Genomic DNA, 16785 nt, shown 5'->3' with positions numbered 1-16785 from the left:
AGTTCAATAAGCTTATAGGCAGATGAGCCAGAACCAAAATACATGCTGGCTGGCATGTGTTTTGAAGTAATCAACACGAAAAAATAATACTCCAGACAAAGCTGCATAACTGGTGAACTACATGCTATATCTAATTCTGAGTGTGCACAAAATCTAAATATCTGCCTTATTGACACAGTAAATCTTTTCTGAACACTACACTTTTGCTCAAATTGATCATTGATTACTTTTGTTAAAGATGGTCAAATAGCATTCTCAAAATACTGATTCTGGTAAATTTGGGTTTCATGTTGCGAAATAGTCACAGCCATCACCATTATTTGCAAATCTCCTTGGAAATACATGAAGAAAATTACATGCAAACAGCCTTGTCTGTTGACTATTCATACAAGGTATTGAGCCCTGGCATTTGCTATTTGACACTGAAGCCTCAAAATTAGTTATGTGATTAATCTGCCTGCTAAAATAAGTGGATTGTATCAAAATACTTGGATTTTTTTCAAATTGTGCTCTTTACTCTTCAGGCTTGTTTTGAAAGATCAAGCATAGTCTAATAATACTGTATCTCTACCACTATTGATGTATTTATGCTTTCGTAACCCTAGGCACCAATACTAGGCCAGCTCTAGTTTCCAGATCAGAAGTCAAATGAACTTTAGCATATATCTATATTTGCGCATCACTGCCAATACCCTGGATCAGGTTTCCTGCTGGATAAGTAGGCTTAATCTAACGGTTTTCACTCATATCAGCAGACAATACACAATATGAGTGTACTTAGAACTGATTTCTAGAAGTGTTTCTGTTGAGAATAACCTTTACCAAGTGCTGAGATCTCAGTGAAAGTTCTGAGGACAGTGAGATTTTAGCCTCTGCTTTAATTGACTCATCTTCTGAAAAAGCAGAAATTCATTGATAACTTTTTATTGAGCCGTATGTTAATAAACTAACCAACCAACAACTCCATTTGTAACCAGTAAGCAACAGTGATATAAACCAATTAATTTTCTGTTGCTCTACACGAGGTAAAACAAAATCTGGGCAGGGAGAAAACATACTCTTGAGAATTAAACATGCATCTACTCCTGTGTCAATTCTGCTGCTAGCTTGTAATATCCAGACATGTGTAACAACTGAATTATTATGATCAAACATTTTCCAACTGCTGCAGAGCTTAGTGGGAATAAACAGATCAGTTCTGACTTTGTGTAGGTATGCTTGCCGTAGTTTAATAAACCAGCTGTATTTGAAAGTGAAACTCTGCACAGACTTCAGAATATGTTGCAAATAAAGCTGTGCAAATTAGCTCTTACAAAGAGGCAAATTCTACTACCACAGAATTAAGTTGACTGTGTTGCATGTCTGTGAGATCTAATAATGGCTTTTTGCCACTTTTAGCACAATGCTGTCACTCGTGCCCTCTTTATTTCTTCCTATGCACAGCTGGAGAGAGTCCTACAGTCTGTCCCCAAGTTTTCAAACCATGGAAATCTTGGACCACTTTCGATGAAGTCAGTCTGCACAGAAGAGAAAATATTCACACCAAAATAACTTGTGGCGTTTGTCACCTTCATTAACCACAAAAAAAAAATGTTACTAGCATTTTCTATGTACGCTACTTACACATCCTTAAATTCCACTCACTTTATGGGCTTACACCAATTAAGTGGAGAAGAGTTACTGAGATAATTCTGCTTTTCTGGCATCAGTGGTGGAATTTTGGCATTAATCTATTGTTAACTGCTTAAGAAAGCAGACCATAATTGTTTAAAAACTGTTTTAGAAGCTACTTCACATTTAAAAAAATTAAAAGTCATAGCCATTTATGACTGTGCTGTTTGGTCTTGCTTTTGTAGCCCTATGCTTAATCTCAGTAAATAGTACACACAGCAATCAAAGAAAATACAAACTTTGATGAGTAAAAATAAGACAATGCATCTTCAAGTAAGGAAACTATCCCATTCAATACTGCAATCAATAATTAAATAGCTTAAATAAAGAGATCTAGACCAGGTTCTCTGGATAAAAAAGATCCAGGAAATCTTCCTAGCGCATATTGGGCCTCAAGAGGTTTGGAGGCCTCTGTGATACTTCAGTGTCTGTTTTGGACCACGTCCAGGCGCACTGTAGCTTGTTTTCACAATTATCTGGTCAAACTTCAGTCTTACAAAATTCTCAAAAAAACAACAAAAAAAATCGCTGTGGGAAAACTGAAGGCAAAGAGGAAACTATCTAGCAGCCTTTGAGGCATAACTGTACTTGTAATGGGACACTGAAACAACGTGAGCTTTGAGATGGCCCTGCCAAACTGCCTCCTCCTATAAATTCTGTAAAGAAAATTACATGACTTTTAATCGAAAGCTAGGTTTCTTTACAATACCAATTAGAATGTTTATCTTTTAAACACAGTAAAACCTGAGTGACAGAAATAGTTATACCCTGCTCTCCCCACATGCTTGTACCTATGTAAACTGGTGTTTGTTTCTACACTCAGTTTCAGCCACTTAGTGATACACTGAGTTGCAGCAAATTCCACTCAGGCCCCTCCAGTTCCCTTCATATCCTGGCAAGGGGGCTACTCTCAGCCCCTATGCAAACACAAAGCTCCCAGGTCTGTGATGTTGCCAGAAAATTGCTGTCCTCACCATCCCCAGTATCTCCTTTAGGGAAGGACCAACTCATCCTTGTTCCAGGGAATGCTAACTGATATGGCAGGATAAAATCTGAATGCAGATAAATCAAACATGGTTTGTCTCAGCATCAATATCCGTTTGCTCAAGAAATGCTCTGATACAATATGCTTATATTTCTGTAGAATAATAAAGTTAAATTCCAACTTGTGATTAGTAAAGTGAAGCCAGTGCTAAGGTCATATGAAAGAAAGCAATGCATTGGGTTCCACTGTTCTGGCATAAGTTGTCCTGACTAGACTGGCCAGGATAAAAATAAACAGAAAACAAAGCACATTTTAAACTGGCTGACAGTCATCTGATAGGACTAAACTATCTATGCAAGCTTAGAAATAAACATCAAACAGCTATGTTTCCAGAGGAGTCTCTGAAAGGGCTATTCTAATGCTAATTAACTTTATCAGTAGTGAGTTTATTTTCTTCCAGTCACTGATAACAGAGTTTGCAAAGGAGAAAGATTGGGGATAAACAGCAAGAAGGTGAAGACACAGATTCACAGCAACTGAGAATGTGCTGTAAACTAGAGTATAACTGAAAGGTATGTACAGTAAAACATCAGGTTAAGTATCTGGGTACTTAGAGAATGGATTTCAAGAGGATACTTTTAGCTAAGGAGGCTTCACTTCTATAGCTAGTGGGAGAAAATGCTCCTACAGAGGAGGATTCAGAATAAATTCAGGTGCTTTAATTCTCCTTCTTGCACAGCCTCTATCTCCCTCTTTCTTTTCATTAGAGCAAGAGAGTAGAGGGATGAGTTGATGTTAGCTTTTGTGAATGTCTCCCAGAAAACAAAGACCAAACAGAGTTTGGAAGACTCTGAAAGCAACTCTGTGTTTGAAGATCTGCACTCCACTCTGTTTGTTGACCCCTCACATGGAAGCTGGGAAATCATGAGACCATCAGGAACTCACCCTGAAGAAAGTGGACTTTTGTGGTAGCAAACCAGAACTTTACTTAACAACTTAATCATGAACAACAGTGAATATATTAAAAAAATGATATGAAATGGCAAATGCATATGTCATCATGATAGGCAGGAACTGCATCCAAATTTTGATTCTTTGAGTACAGAGTGAAAAAAGAACAAACAAAAGAAAAAGAAATGTATCTAAGTTAGGAGGAAAGATTATTTTGAAGAAACTCTGAGGGAAATAATTTATTTCTCAAAATTCTTATCTAGCATGCCTAAGTTCAGCAACTACATTTCAAGAAGGCTTTGTCATCCATAGATGGGAGCATCTGCAACCACAGATGGTTCATGAACAGAGAAACATAGTTAGGATGCCAGGCCACTCTTATTTTCTTAATCTATAATATAAACTATCTTAAATAGTATAGGGTAACCAGATATGGTGGTAAGATCTTATTCAAAGGCAGCAATGAATATAACTTTTACCAATGTAGCTATGAGGCTGTTTTCTTCTGACCTTTTAGCTGTAGAAAACCCTGACTCCTCTCTCTCTCTCTCTTTCTCATCTCCAACATTTCCTTCTCTACAGCTCTACAGTTTATGCTCAGCCTAGCTAAAGCTGAATTGTTTTTCTTAAATAGTTATGCTGCCTGTCAGAGTTACACATATATACTTGTATTCTATACCTGATGGTTCTTTTACACTACTTCCTATGCTATATTTAAAAATATAGAAGCATTCTGAAAGAGTTTGGATTAAATGGAGGTCAATTAGCATCAAACCTTCAAGAAGAATAATGAAAAATTGGACGAGGTTCAAAGAGCCATGAAAAGAAACTAGAGTAAAAGGCTGAGATTAGGTTAATTCAATTTATTTTGCTTCTCAAAGAGAAAGTTAGAAGCAGAGATTATTATAGGAACTTCTACATTACTATTATTTAATCTGATAGCACAGACCTCCTTAGTCTAAAAGGCAAAGGGATGAACAAGGTCCAAGTTCAAACCAGATAAATTTAGATGAGAAATGAGGCTCAAATCTTAAATTGTACACACAGTCAATCACAATAGATTACTGAGTGTTTAAAGTAGCTTCTCTTTTATTGCAAGCCTTTGAAGCAACATCACTTTTCCAGTTTGGGTTGTTTTTTTTTTTTTTTTTAATTACTTAAGTATTAAGACCTTAAGATCTTCAAAGATCTGAGCAGATCACAAGACTTCCATGACAAGTTGCTAAACTACGCAGAAAGTCAGACCAGCTCTTTTTGAGAAACTACTCAGGCCTTAAAATTTATAAACCAATCCATGGGCTGTGCGTTATAGTTATGGCTACAAATCTCTCCCCTTCCTCCCCTTCCCCCAGCAAGATCAGAGCCATACCAGGCAATCTGCATAAATTTGGGGAAGAAAGTCCCTGCTTCAAACAGCTTGCAGTCTCCACAGATAAAGTAAGTTTCAGGTTGTAGGGAAACAGATGCTCAAAATAGCAAGATGACTTTGATCAAGGTTAGTCGCAGCTGTCCCAGCCACAGCCTGCCCTCAAATATGAATCAATTCACTGTTAACACTGGTGTCGTAGTAGCTCTTATTTTATCAGAACTAATTAGACAGTCTTAGGTTGTGGTTGACTGAATCAATGCTTTGCAAGGACAACAGAACCTTCAATGTCTCTTTTGTAGCAAAGCCTTACCTATAAGGCATTTTTTTTTAAGAAAAGAAGCTTACATACACTACCAACAGCACACAGAAAGAATTCCCTTCTACTCAAACTCTTGGTTTAAAAGTTAGAAGATGAAATGTTTCCAAAATGCTCATATTACCACAGCTATTATTTTCAGTTATCACCTTCCAGGTGCTTTCCCAAAATTCAAGTGACACAATGCTGAAATAAGTTATATACATCCACTTTTAATGTATAGCTATGTCTGGACAGTAGTAAAAACCCTTTCAACAGAGTACAAGAATGTTTGAGCTTCAGCTTTGAAAACTTGGACTCCAACATCTTAATAAGTAGAATTAACTGAACATAAAGTATTATTTTAGAAGGATGTTTTTATCTGCAGACCAGCACTATCACAACCTTATCTCCACCTGACGACAGGAGCTAGAACATCCTAATAATATCATTTTGGATATCCCATTGCATTGGGATATCTATGCACGGTGGATCAATTGTATTTTGGGCCAATAGCCTACATATTTCCTATTCTTGAGTTAACCGTGGAAATTAATGATTTATTTCCTCTTCTAAAACATTTATTTTCAGAGTTTGGAAAATAAGATTTGTGGTGCCAAAGGCCCACTCGCATAGTATAAATATATTTATATGTTCTTGTAATTATATTTATACTATACCTGAGGGATTCCAACTCTGCAAATAAATCTTGTTATTTTCTAAACTATGCAAATAAACTTTCTATAGTAGAAATAAATCATCTGTGCCACTACAGAACTCTCTTCTCCAGAAGCAAGAAATTATGTTATCAGTACTGATGGCCTGTCAGGCAGTAATGGTCAAGTCCCAAACTGTGGTAAGTTGCACCTGCTAATTAGTTGGATGCAGTCACTTACTACAGGGAAAGGAACAAGAAAAAAACATTCAGTGAGTATTGGGACTGGTTAGCTGTATATATGATCGTAAAAGTACTATGTTGGGACATGTGCTGGGAATTCACTACATTGTGCAATGCAGCTCAAGAACCCCTAAACTAACTCTGCCTCAGCTAATTTCCTTCCACTGTATGGTGCAAGTACATCCCTAATGATATTCAGCATCATTCCTGAAAATAAATGAGAGGAAAGAGAGGTAAATAAGGCAGGTTTGGGACAAACAAGTTTAAGTAGTGCTAATTTTTTGCCATGCAGTGTTAATCTTGATAAAGTCAGCAAGGCAACTCTCAATTTAAACATATCTAACTGTGAGAAGAATTAATCCCAAATTTAATCTAGTTTACTTCCTTTAGTGGCACCACTACAACAGCATCTGAGCATCCTGCATTATTTAATTGCACTTATCCTCACAACAGCCTTGCTAAGAGGAAAACACTATTACTGCTATTTGACAAGTAGAGGTCTGAAGCACAGAGAAACTAAATGACCTATGGAAGGTCAGAGGGAAGCCTGTTTCAGTTAAAGTAGTAAATCTCAGATTTGCAGAGTCCTCTGGCAGCAGAATTAAATAGGACTACTTACTTATGTCTTCTGCTTACTAGTACCAGAAATTCTTCCTGGAAAGAGAAATAGTATTTGCCTCATAATTATCTGAATCAAATTTTTTCTTCGTGGTCTCAAAACAAAACAAAACAAACAAAAATACCCAAATAGGATAAATCAAAAATAAACTAAGAAGGAGAGCTTGGCCTCGGAGACATTTTGCACAGAACTATAAATACAAGCATAAATGATAATCCAAACTTTTCTACTTCATAAAAGCAGTATTTTCTTCATTCAAAATACACTCTTCCTGATGAAAGCAATGCAGCACAGAGATAAAACACACTGTGTGTTTCGCATACTGAGGAAAAAGGATTTTCTCCCTTCTTTTTCTTTTTTACACATACTTCATCTTCCCTCTCCCTGCCTCTCCTCTTTCTTTCACTAAGAAAGATACGTCATAGCAATGAAGTTATGGATACCTGTTTTCCAGTTACTTGCTGGTACAGATATTTTTACCAGTTCCCTAAGGATGATGCAGCTCCGACTAAAAATACTTCATGTTCAAATTGGTAAGTCTAACTCTACAGCTGCTGGGACATGCCTAGCACACAGCTAACCCACCTTCCAAAGGATCTCTGTTCACGAAGTGTTGTAGTGTAGGACAGAGGGAGGATTCTGGAGTTACACATTTTAGGAAAAATAATGTGACTAGCAAACAAGGTAACTAGAAAAGTGGCTTAGAGAAGGCAAACACAGACAGGGGCAAGTTAAATTACTGGAAGGTCAGGATAGAATCAGGCTCTTGTTCTTCTGGTACATGCACAGGGAGAGCAGATACAGTAGGAAACATAACTGCCAAGGAAATAAGTGAGCTGATAACTTCCATAAAGAACTGGCACCTTATACAAAACTGAGTGAAAAGAGAATAAGGAGGGCAAAGAGAAGAGATGAGTTAGTGAATGAAGCATCAATATGGACTCTGGACATACAGATTATATTCTGTGTTGCCAATACTCATTAAGCTATTTTGAACACATTGTTTCCCTACCATCCTTCAGTTTCCCTGCTTGTAAAATATAACTAAATTATTATTAATATAATCACACAACAATAATGCCTGTATGGCCCTGCGGAGCACTTTCATTTCTGCCAATGAAAACATTAAATATTATTACTTATGAAGGAATATCTCAAGACATCTTTAATTTCACTGTAATGATGGTGGAGGGGGAAATCAGTTAAAAATTAGAGAGCCAGTGACTGCTTCTTCAGTGCTTCGTAACTAACATTCCTGCTCTTGGAGACCCCCTTACCTATTCCAACACTGTAAAGTCAGCCTGCTTTTGCTGTGGCTCCAGGTGTTCACTGTGAACAGATCCTCCCTAGGAAGCCAGTTTTTAAGCACTGCCCCCAAAGCAGTGCAGGTGCAGCTTTAAAACTAGCTCCAGGTCTCTGCTTCAGCCCCAGTTTGTGAGAAGCTGGCAAGGCTGCAGCCACGCCAGAAGTTCACTCCATCAACTGCCTTTTGACAAACGGCCTCTTCAGGACTACTGGCAACTGTTATAGCTTAGCACTTGGAGGCTTCTGATCTAATCAATAGGGCAACCGGTCAAAGAATTGGCCATAAGGTCCAAGAGCTGCAGCCTGTTCTCCCATTTCTCCAGAAATGGCCAGGACACAATGAAAAACTCTGTCTTACTGGGTAATGTGTATTTTTTGGAAGCCATTTCAGACTGCTGTAACACAGAGGTCATTTACTAAGCTGTCCAATTCATTAAACAGAGAGAATGCCCAGTTTCACAAGATTAAGGAAAAGGTCTGAATTTGATTTCTCCTATGGCAGCAAATTACATTCTGTAGTTTATGAGTACTTTACACAGTAACAGCCCATCTGAGACAGCTCTAGTCGGTCGTCCTTAATAGATCTTCAACATCTAATCATTTTGAGTGTGATTGTACAAATCTTCCCCTCCCAGCTCTCTGACCTCAGTAGCATCTCTCACACGAGTGAGGCTCACAAATGCTGCATCTTAACATGGACCAGAATGGGTGACTCTTCTTTACGTTACTGTGCACTGCAGGCAATCCAAAATCAGTAGAAACAGAAGTATTCCATACCCCGCCTTATGATCTTTAGGCACTACTTAGCAATGCTTTTTGATTTTTAGACTTCTCAAAGTTTTTCAGTGGAGGTATGGAGTCAGAATATTGGGTTTAAGCTTCATATTAGTAAGCCTGATTTCTTAGACTCCTCTTGTGAATGGCTTTGAAACAGTTCACAGCTTTTAAGGAACCCACAAATAACCGATTTAAAAATTAAGGAAGCCTAAAACACACACACCCACACTATCTAGCTTTAGCTTTATCAGAACAGTGGAGCAAATAATCTTTCCCAAAGTCATCACTACAAATAAATTAAACTTGCAATTTGTTAGAATGATTAAATTCCCCAAAGGAAGAATATAAATCTCTCCAGTATATGGGCCATCCATGTTATCTCATTTCACACTGCATATTTTCATTAGCTGGCACCATGGAATGTGCTCCCTGTCTCCATATGCTCTGATTTTCAAACTGTCTACAGGTTTATGCGACTTTGGCAGGTGAGGGATTCAGACGTAAATTTGGCAAATCTCCCTCTTGATGAGGCATCTTGGTGTCAATTCTTCTTCATTTCTTTTGCTGGTAGACTTCTCCCTCAGGCCAGTAGGGACCACCCTGATGCTGCCTAACACTTTGGGATGTGACTTTTACCTCAAATTGTGCAGAAACCTGTTTGTGCATAGGTGGGAATACTAAAGTTATTATTGTATTCATCTTTGTGCTGACCTTTAAGCTTCTCTCGTTACAACACACACACTCTTTATGCTCACTGAGCTTTCCTTTTGAATCAAGGGGTGAAACCTTACGATAGATGTTGCCTGTGTATGTCAGCTTTTGTGAAAAGAAAACATAACATTTACTTTTCGTATTGGAGCAATGCACTTGGGAAACTGCTGTTGCTCTCTTTAAATATGAAATTCCATTTGCCTAAGAATTGCTGTTGCTGCTCTCCAACATGTGCTCATTTCCTTATGGGGCTTCTTTCCAAATCCTCCTGGAAGGATAACTTTGGACTTTGTTTGCCAAAGACCAGGGAGCAGTAGCAAATGTTATTTAATCAGAAAAACAACTGATGAGCCAAAATGAGATAGAAAGGCTTTTTTTCTAAATCTGAAAAGAAAAGAATTAAAATGACAGGCAATAATAAATGTTTTGTGATCAAATTCTTATGAATCAAAATTATGATTGACAAAGTACATTTTTGGTAAGAAAGGTGGCAAACAACATACATGCTAGGTGATAGCATCTTTCACTTTAAAATTGGTAATTTAGACAAAAGAACTCAGTAGTTACTCTTAATTTTAAGCTAATTATTAGAATAACACTGCATTTTACAGAAATAAATAATCAACCATCATCAGCATGTGGGCGAATCAAGGAAAAGAAAGCTCAGCAATCAGTCAACACAACACATGACAAGCACCAACAGCAGGGATCACACAGGAATCACCAAAGCTGCTGTATGGATTAGTCACTGTGAATAGTTTACTACTGTCCCATAGGCTGAAAGCTACTCAGCAAGCCTTGTCAAGAAATTTCCACTCAAACTTCTTCATTGGAAAGTTGATTAGAGCTGTTTCCCCCATTACTACTTTCTCTGAGCTTTTTCTTCTGAAATCACTTTTAATTTCTGCAATGGAAGTAAAAATCCATCCATCTGTTTGTAAGTTAGTTACAAATGAACCAAGCAGTTGAAGTTAGTTTTTGTAGGTGGGGGAAGAAGGAGTGGGGGTGTCATATTTCTTCTGTTCAGCTAGTCTTTGATCCATTCCCGTGTAACACAGTTTTCCAGTAAACTAGGTAGGACTATGTGGCACACAGAATGCAGGATTAGGTTCACAAAAAAATCTAGGAACATACTGGCAGTCTTAGAAAGTGGTGCTGTGTTAGAAGAATCTGGTATGAAAGAAACAAAAAACCAACCAAACAAACAAACAAAAAACCCTGACACTGGTACATCTTGCTTTCAATAGCAGTGATGCTTCCTCACCCAAGTATCAGGAAAGCAGCCTTGCAGACACAAAACCTGTCTCTTGCAAGGTTACTTTATCCTCCTTGGAACTTCCTCTGCTACACTCAGGTGAAGGCTGCATCTATTTAACCATCAATTCTGTATGTAACTGATGCCACAGCTTCTTATTATATACAATTTGGATGCCCTTGGTCATCCTGAAGTTAAGAGAAGGGGCAGGAATTCAAAATCCCCTAGTGTTTTCCAGGATCCTCCCTCAGAAATTGCAGCACAGGGCACTGATTTGTCAGCACATGCTTTCAGTTACTTCACCTAAAGCTTTTATTCTGATGCAGAGATTCTTGTTCCTTCTTGCGCTTCACTACTAACATCAGTCTGATGTCAATATTCATCATGCATCCCATATATAACCTTATCAGTGCTCTTCTCCACTTGTTATTTGGATAAGCAAAAGGGGAAAACACAAAAGAAGGCGGGGGAAAAAGAAAGAAAGAAACACACGAGATTCTGGCTGGCACCTTATTAATGCTTCTTTCAAGTAGCCAAATGCATGTCTTAATAAATCTCAACCCTTCTGGAGTATAGTATTTTTCAGCCTTATTACTTCCAATATTTTGCCTGTCATTTCTGAATGGTTTCTCAGAAATAAAAGCTTGTCCTTGAGAAGCAAGAAAAAGTTATTATATTTTCAGTCTGAATCACCTCATAATATAAGCACTGAAATACTAGGAATAATGTAAACTCTACAGTAAAATACAATGATATAGTATACCTAGAAATTCCTCAGCTTAATAGGTGTTGTGCCATTAACAGTGAATTTTATGGAAGCTAGTAGATGTAAATCTGTCAGGTAAGCAAAGATTTACAGTAATATTCACCACAGTGGACGATTTTCATCACATTTAGAACTGTCAGGTAACTAGTGTGTTTTCCTCAGTCCCCTTAGGTATGAAGGCCCCTTCATTTTATTTAAAGGTTGGTACTTTGACCTTCAGGAATTTAAGTTTTCCAATGCTTTGTCCCTTTTTATAGATACAGCCTGAATATTTAGGTGACTTTGCACATTCATGCCAGTCTTTCCAGAGGAAAGAGATGAGACTTTAGCATATGTGCTGGACACTAAGTCACTGACACGATAGACAAGACCCCAATTGATGGCATATGCATTTGCAAGGTTAAAATAACATTTGCAGTACAGTATCTCCACATTCCAACAAACTAGGGTGAATAAGCTCTCTTTTTCAGGAATCGCTGCCAGTGTGTATTCAGGGGGCAGAGGCACTACTACCTGGTTAACATCTAAGTAACTGTTTTGGAATGTATGTACCTATATGAGACATGTCACTGACCTTGAGGATAATATAGAGAACAAGCTCTTAAGAGACTGAATCTAACTGCTGAGCCTGCCACAGTGAGAACATTAAAAATTCACCGAGAGGGGCTTTGTATTACTATTTCCACAGCAAATAGTAGACTGCAAATAGCACACACTTTTGAAATGCAAATAAGAAAAAAATTTGTGCCCTATATCCATGATTGTTTTTTAAATAAATATTCAAAAGAACTTTAAAACAGAAATTTGAAGCAAAGTTTTCAAACAAATTCAACACTTGCATGAGACAAACATTATTTTGCATTAGTTATAAAAAATTAAGCAGAATAAGATTAAAAGCCCACAGTATGACTAAATACACACAATACTATCCACAAAGACAAACTATGCAATATAATAACCTGCCAGAGGGGCTGACTAGTTGCTTTAACTTAATCCAGTATTTTCTCATACCTCTCCTGTGTGCTCAAAGATTTGTCTCGGGCTTCTATGAAAGGGCTGCTAACACCAGAGAAGAGGCTTGGGCATCATAGGAAAGGGCTTGGAGAAACACTTGATAAGGGTCTGCACTATATCTGCAATAAAGACAATTCCTCAAGAGTTCCTTTATAATATGCAGGTTTCCAAAGCAAATAGGAAAAGAACGCAAAAATGCTAGTCAGTTCCATTTCTAAGAATGGCCAGTGTCCCACCTCAGCCTCCATCCCATTCCTTCCTGGAGGAACTGCCTCAGGCCTGCTGTGCAATCACAATGTCTTCAGCATAGCTAACAACAGAGCTAGCTGGGAACCTCCCGTTTTAAACTTTGTTTTATGGAAGAAGAAATTGATGAAGAAAACCAAAAATACTGTTGACCAAGCTCATTCCTTCTCTTTTGGCACACCTGTTAACAACTACCCACATTAACCCATGTCAGAATTTTTGGAAGGTTTCTCAAGCACAGAAAGGACATTTTTTCTTGGGGTGAAAGAGAAGTTTCACAGGAATCAAACAAAGCTAACTGTACTTCTTAATTATATCTCACTACTTTTACTTCTGGGCTTTTAACTGTCTTTAGGCCTACAAGAGTACAATTATATGGTACACCATAAGAAACCTCACTGTTCAGTGCTTACAGTGCATATTCTAAAAGATGAAGATCCTCTGGCAATCACAGTTAAACACGGGGTCTAACTACGCTAATAGCTGAGGTGAAATACCTCCACACCACAACACTCCAAATGCAAGAAATCTTGAGCCAACAATTTCCTCAGAAGCTGAGCAATTACAAACCTAAACCTACTTCTAATCAAGAACTTCAAAAGCACCTGATATCCAAAAGGAGGCCTGCCGTGCACTTCCTACAGAGAACCCCTTATCTTCTTCAATTCTAATTAATCTTTCAAGTCACTCAGTTTCCAGCTTGAGAAAAACAGCAGCAAAATACCTTCATCTTACAGGTTTATTTATGAAATAGCATTTTCCCAAACCAGTCGACATGACTGCCATTCTTACAAACTTTGACACACAAGCCTATAAAAAAATTCCCTAGCAAAACATGTTAAACAATGCTTGCCAATTGCCAGTGAAACATACCTTATATTCAATTACATCCTGTGGTTCTGAAACTAGTAACTATGCAATTCCCATGTTAAAATTGACTAGAAAATAAATTCAAATATATGGAATTAGTAGCATTTGAAATAAATTAAAATACTTAGCAGTTTTGTCATTGCAAACACTCTAATGCACACTGGCTACTTCTAATTACTACTTTAAAGGCTTTTTTCCTATTAAAGTTTCAGTACTTAAATTCTGCTTTGACCACAATTTGTCAGGTGTCTCCCATCACTTTACAGTGCATTTCAACAGTAGTAAGCTAGGGCTTTTATAGATAGCAAGACCAGAAGAGTCCTCTACAATCTTCAGTCTTATCTGTAGCAAGAGATGGTTGAATTTAGGATGGTTAATAATGACAACTTGTCCACATCCTTAGCTGGATAGCTCCAGTAGTTACTTACATTTACAATTAAAAGCCTGCTCTTATTTTTATTTTCTTAACTGTCCTAGTTGCACTCCTGTAATCCTCTAACACCTTGTTTTCCAAGAGACTCCCAGAGAGAGGAAGTTTCTTTTCATAGCCTTATCATCTTTGATCCCTCTTTCTTCTCCCAAAATAGCCTTTTGAAAAATGCTTGCAGTGGGAAATGAAGCCCTCCAACTTGCTCACCTTTGGAGTTACAGTAACTCAAGTCTGAGTTCCTTTTTCACTGTTTGCATGTTCATTTTATTCCCTGTATAGTGAATAACAATTGTTTGATTAATACTTCGTCAAATATATTCATATTTACGCAAAAAATTGCCATCGTGCTTTAAAAATACAAGAACATCAGGAAAACAAACAAAACAAAAAAAACACTTCCCTAACTGCCTTTTATTTGTATTAAAAACCTGCTTAGACAAATAGCTTGCTATTCTTACTGCAAGCTAGGAGGGAAGGAGAATAGCAAGTGAAAATGTGCCCATTTTTCCTGCTTTGGGAGTGCTATTCCACACAGAGCATCAGGTATGTTAGAAAATAACTATACAGTATTTATTTAAGATTTCCCACAGTATGTGGCATTAACTGAAAAACAAAGGAGTTCTTGATGTTCTTAGATGACAGAACAATCAGGGTTACTTTATCTAATCAATGAAAAAAAAGTGCTTCAGCGCACTTTTTGTTAGGACAAAGATCCAAAACCGTGAACAAATAATACTATCCAGTAAGTAATTTTTTTTTTTTTTACAGCTTTTTGAAATACGATTAGCTCAGGAATAAAGCAAAAGATAGGAAGTTCCAACTCTAAAGGAGATGGGCTATTCACAGCTTTTAAAAACTTCTGAAGATAGAGTTACAGTAAAAGTTTCCACAAAGTACAAGAAACTCACACTGAGTACATTGAAAAGCTTTGTTTTTCACAAATAGTGCCACTGAAATCAGTAGATCCATCCATGAGCGAGGTGGACATCCAAGATTAAGCCACTGGAGTGGACTGCAAGTCAGGTTACCATTTTCTGAATTATATGTATACATACAAACACATATATGTGTGTGTTTTTGTGTGTGTGTGTGTATGTTTTTGCTAACACAAGTAATAAAAAATAGCTATGCCAGCACTGCTTATTATTAAATTAATTTGGCATTTCTCATAAGACTCTTGTTTTTCAGGTATCTACCACTCTTCAACCACACAGGCTAAAATACTTTGAAAGGTTCAAATACTCGTTGCAATGGAAGAGAGTCTTGACATTTAGTGGGGAGCATCTTATCCAAATGAGCACGTATTTGACCAAATCATAAGACTTTGGAGAATAATATCTCATTCATCCCCAGTAGGGACATACTAGAATGTAATAGCTAAAATGTTCAGAGAATCTCACTTCATGCTTGAAACCTGCCCAACCTTAACTGGAACACAAATGCCTTAAAACCAATTGTATCCTTTCCAGCTCTATATTATTGTTTGCACAGGGACTAGTTTACTTCACCACCATTAAAACTGTGAAGTCTAGTAAATGGACCACTCCAAAACTACCTGTAAGAACTGTATATCACATTAGGATGTTGGAATTACCCACAAGAATACTATCTATGTGCAATTTCAGCTCCTGAAGGAAAAGCGATATTGAACCTTTACATTTATCACACATCCATTACTTGTTCTTGGTTACGAATTCCCTCTTAGAGCATATGAGTAACTCCAGCACGAAATATGTTTTAAATATTTTTTTAAATTACTGTATACGCAACTTTAAAATACGTTCACATGTTCTTCTGTCTCTACACACACCCGCAAATCCAATGTTTTATATGACCCTGCCTGGGTTTCTACAGAGTATATGTGGAATCCCCTCAACACTATTTCTTTGCAGAGCCTCTTCCTGCAGGTATTGATATCAAGTAGCAACTTCCTGAACTGCAAAATACTTCAATTATTTTCATTATCAGTCTGAAAAACTCCGAAGGATGGGGGCAGTGAGGGGAATCAACAAGAAACCCCTCCTTTCTATACCTCTGTATTAAATGTTCATAGAGGCTGTTGCTGCGCTCAGGCTGAACTTTGCAGTGAAACTTCTCTTAAGGAATTTTCTTCTGTGATTATATCCCCTGGAGCATAAATTACAGAATAAATACAGAGTAGCTGCTGGGATTTAGCATCATTTGTTGTGATGACTAGGTGGCTCAGTCCATTGGAAAACTACAGTACAATGTTGCTCTGTACACTGCCCTTCAGGAATTGCAATTTCACAGTTTGATTCCCAGCCCTGCCTTGCAGGGCTGCTACTGTAATGAGTTTCTGGATCTTTGCACACTATGTGAAAAATTCTCTTTGCAGTAGTTTCTCAACAGGAAATGCAGAAAACACCAGAGGAAAAGATAGTTAAGGCAAAGCATAACAACACTGAGAGCACAGGATGAAGCGTTCTGAACACTTCACCAGAGGCAAGCGTGGACTACTGTCATCATCTTCTTCTCCACTGCAAAGATTTTATTTTAGAGCACCAACACAGCCAGTCTTATGCAAGCTCAAGAACAGGGAATACATGTGGAAATGAAGAATGCTGTTTTTTTTCTGCCTGGGTGATGGGTATTAATAGCAAAT

Source organism: Rhea pennata, chromosome 1, assembly GCF_028389875.1.
Source record: "Rhea pennata isolate bPtePen1 chromosome 1, bPtePen1.pri, whole genome shotgun sequence".
NCBI classification, from domain to species: domain Eukaryota; kingdom Metazoa; phylum Chordata; class Aves; order Rheiformes; family Rheidae; genus Rhea; species Rhea pennata.
Note: the sequence above shows the minus strand (reverse complement) of the source record.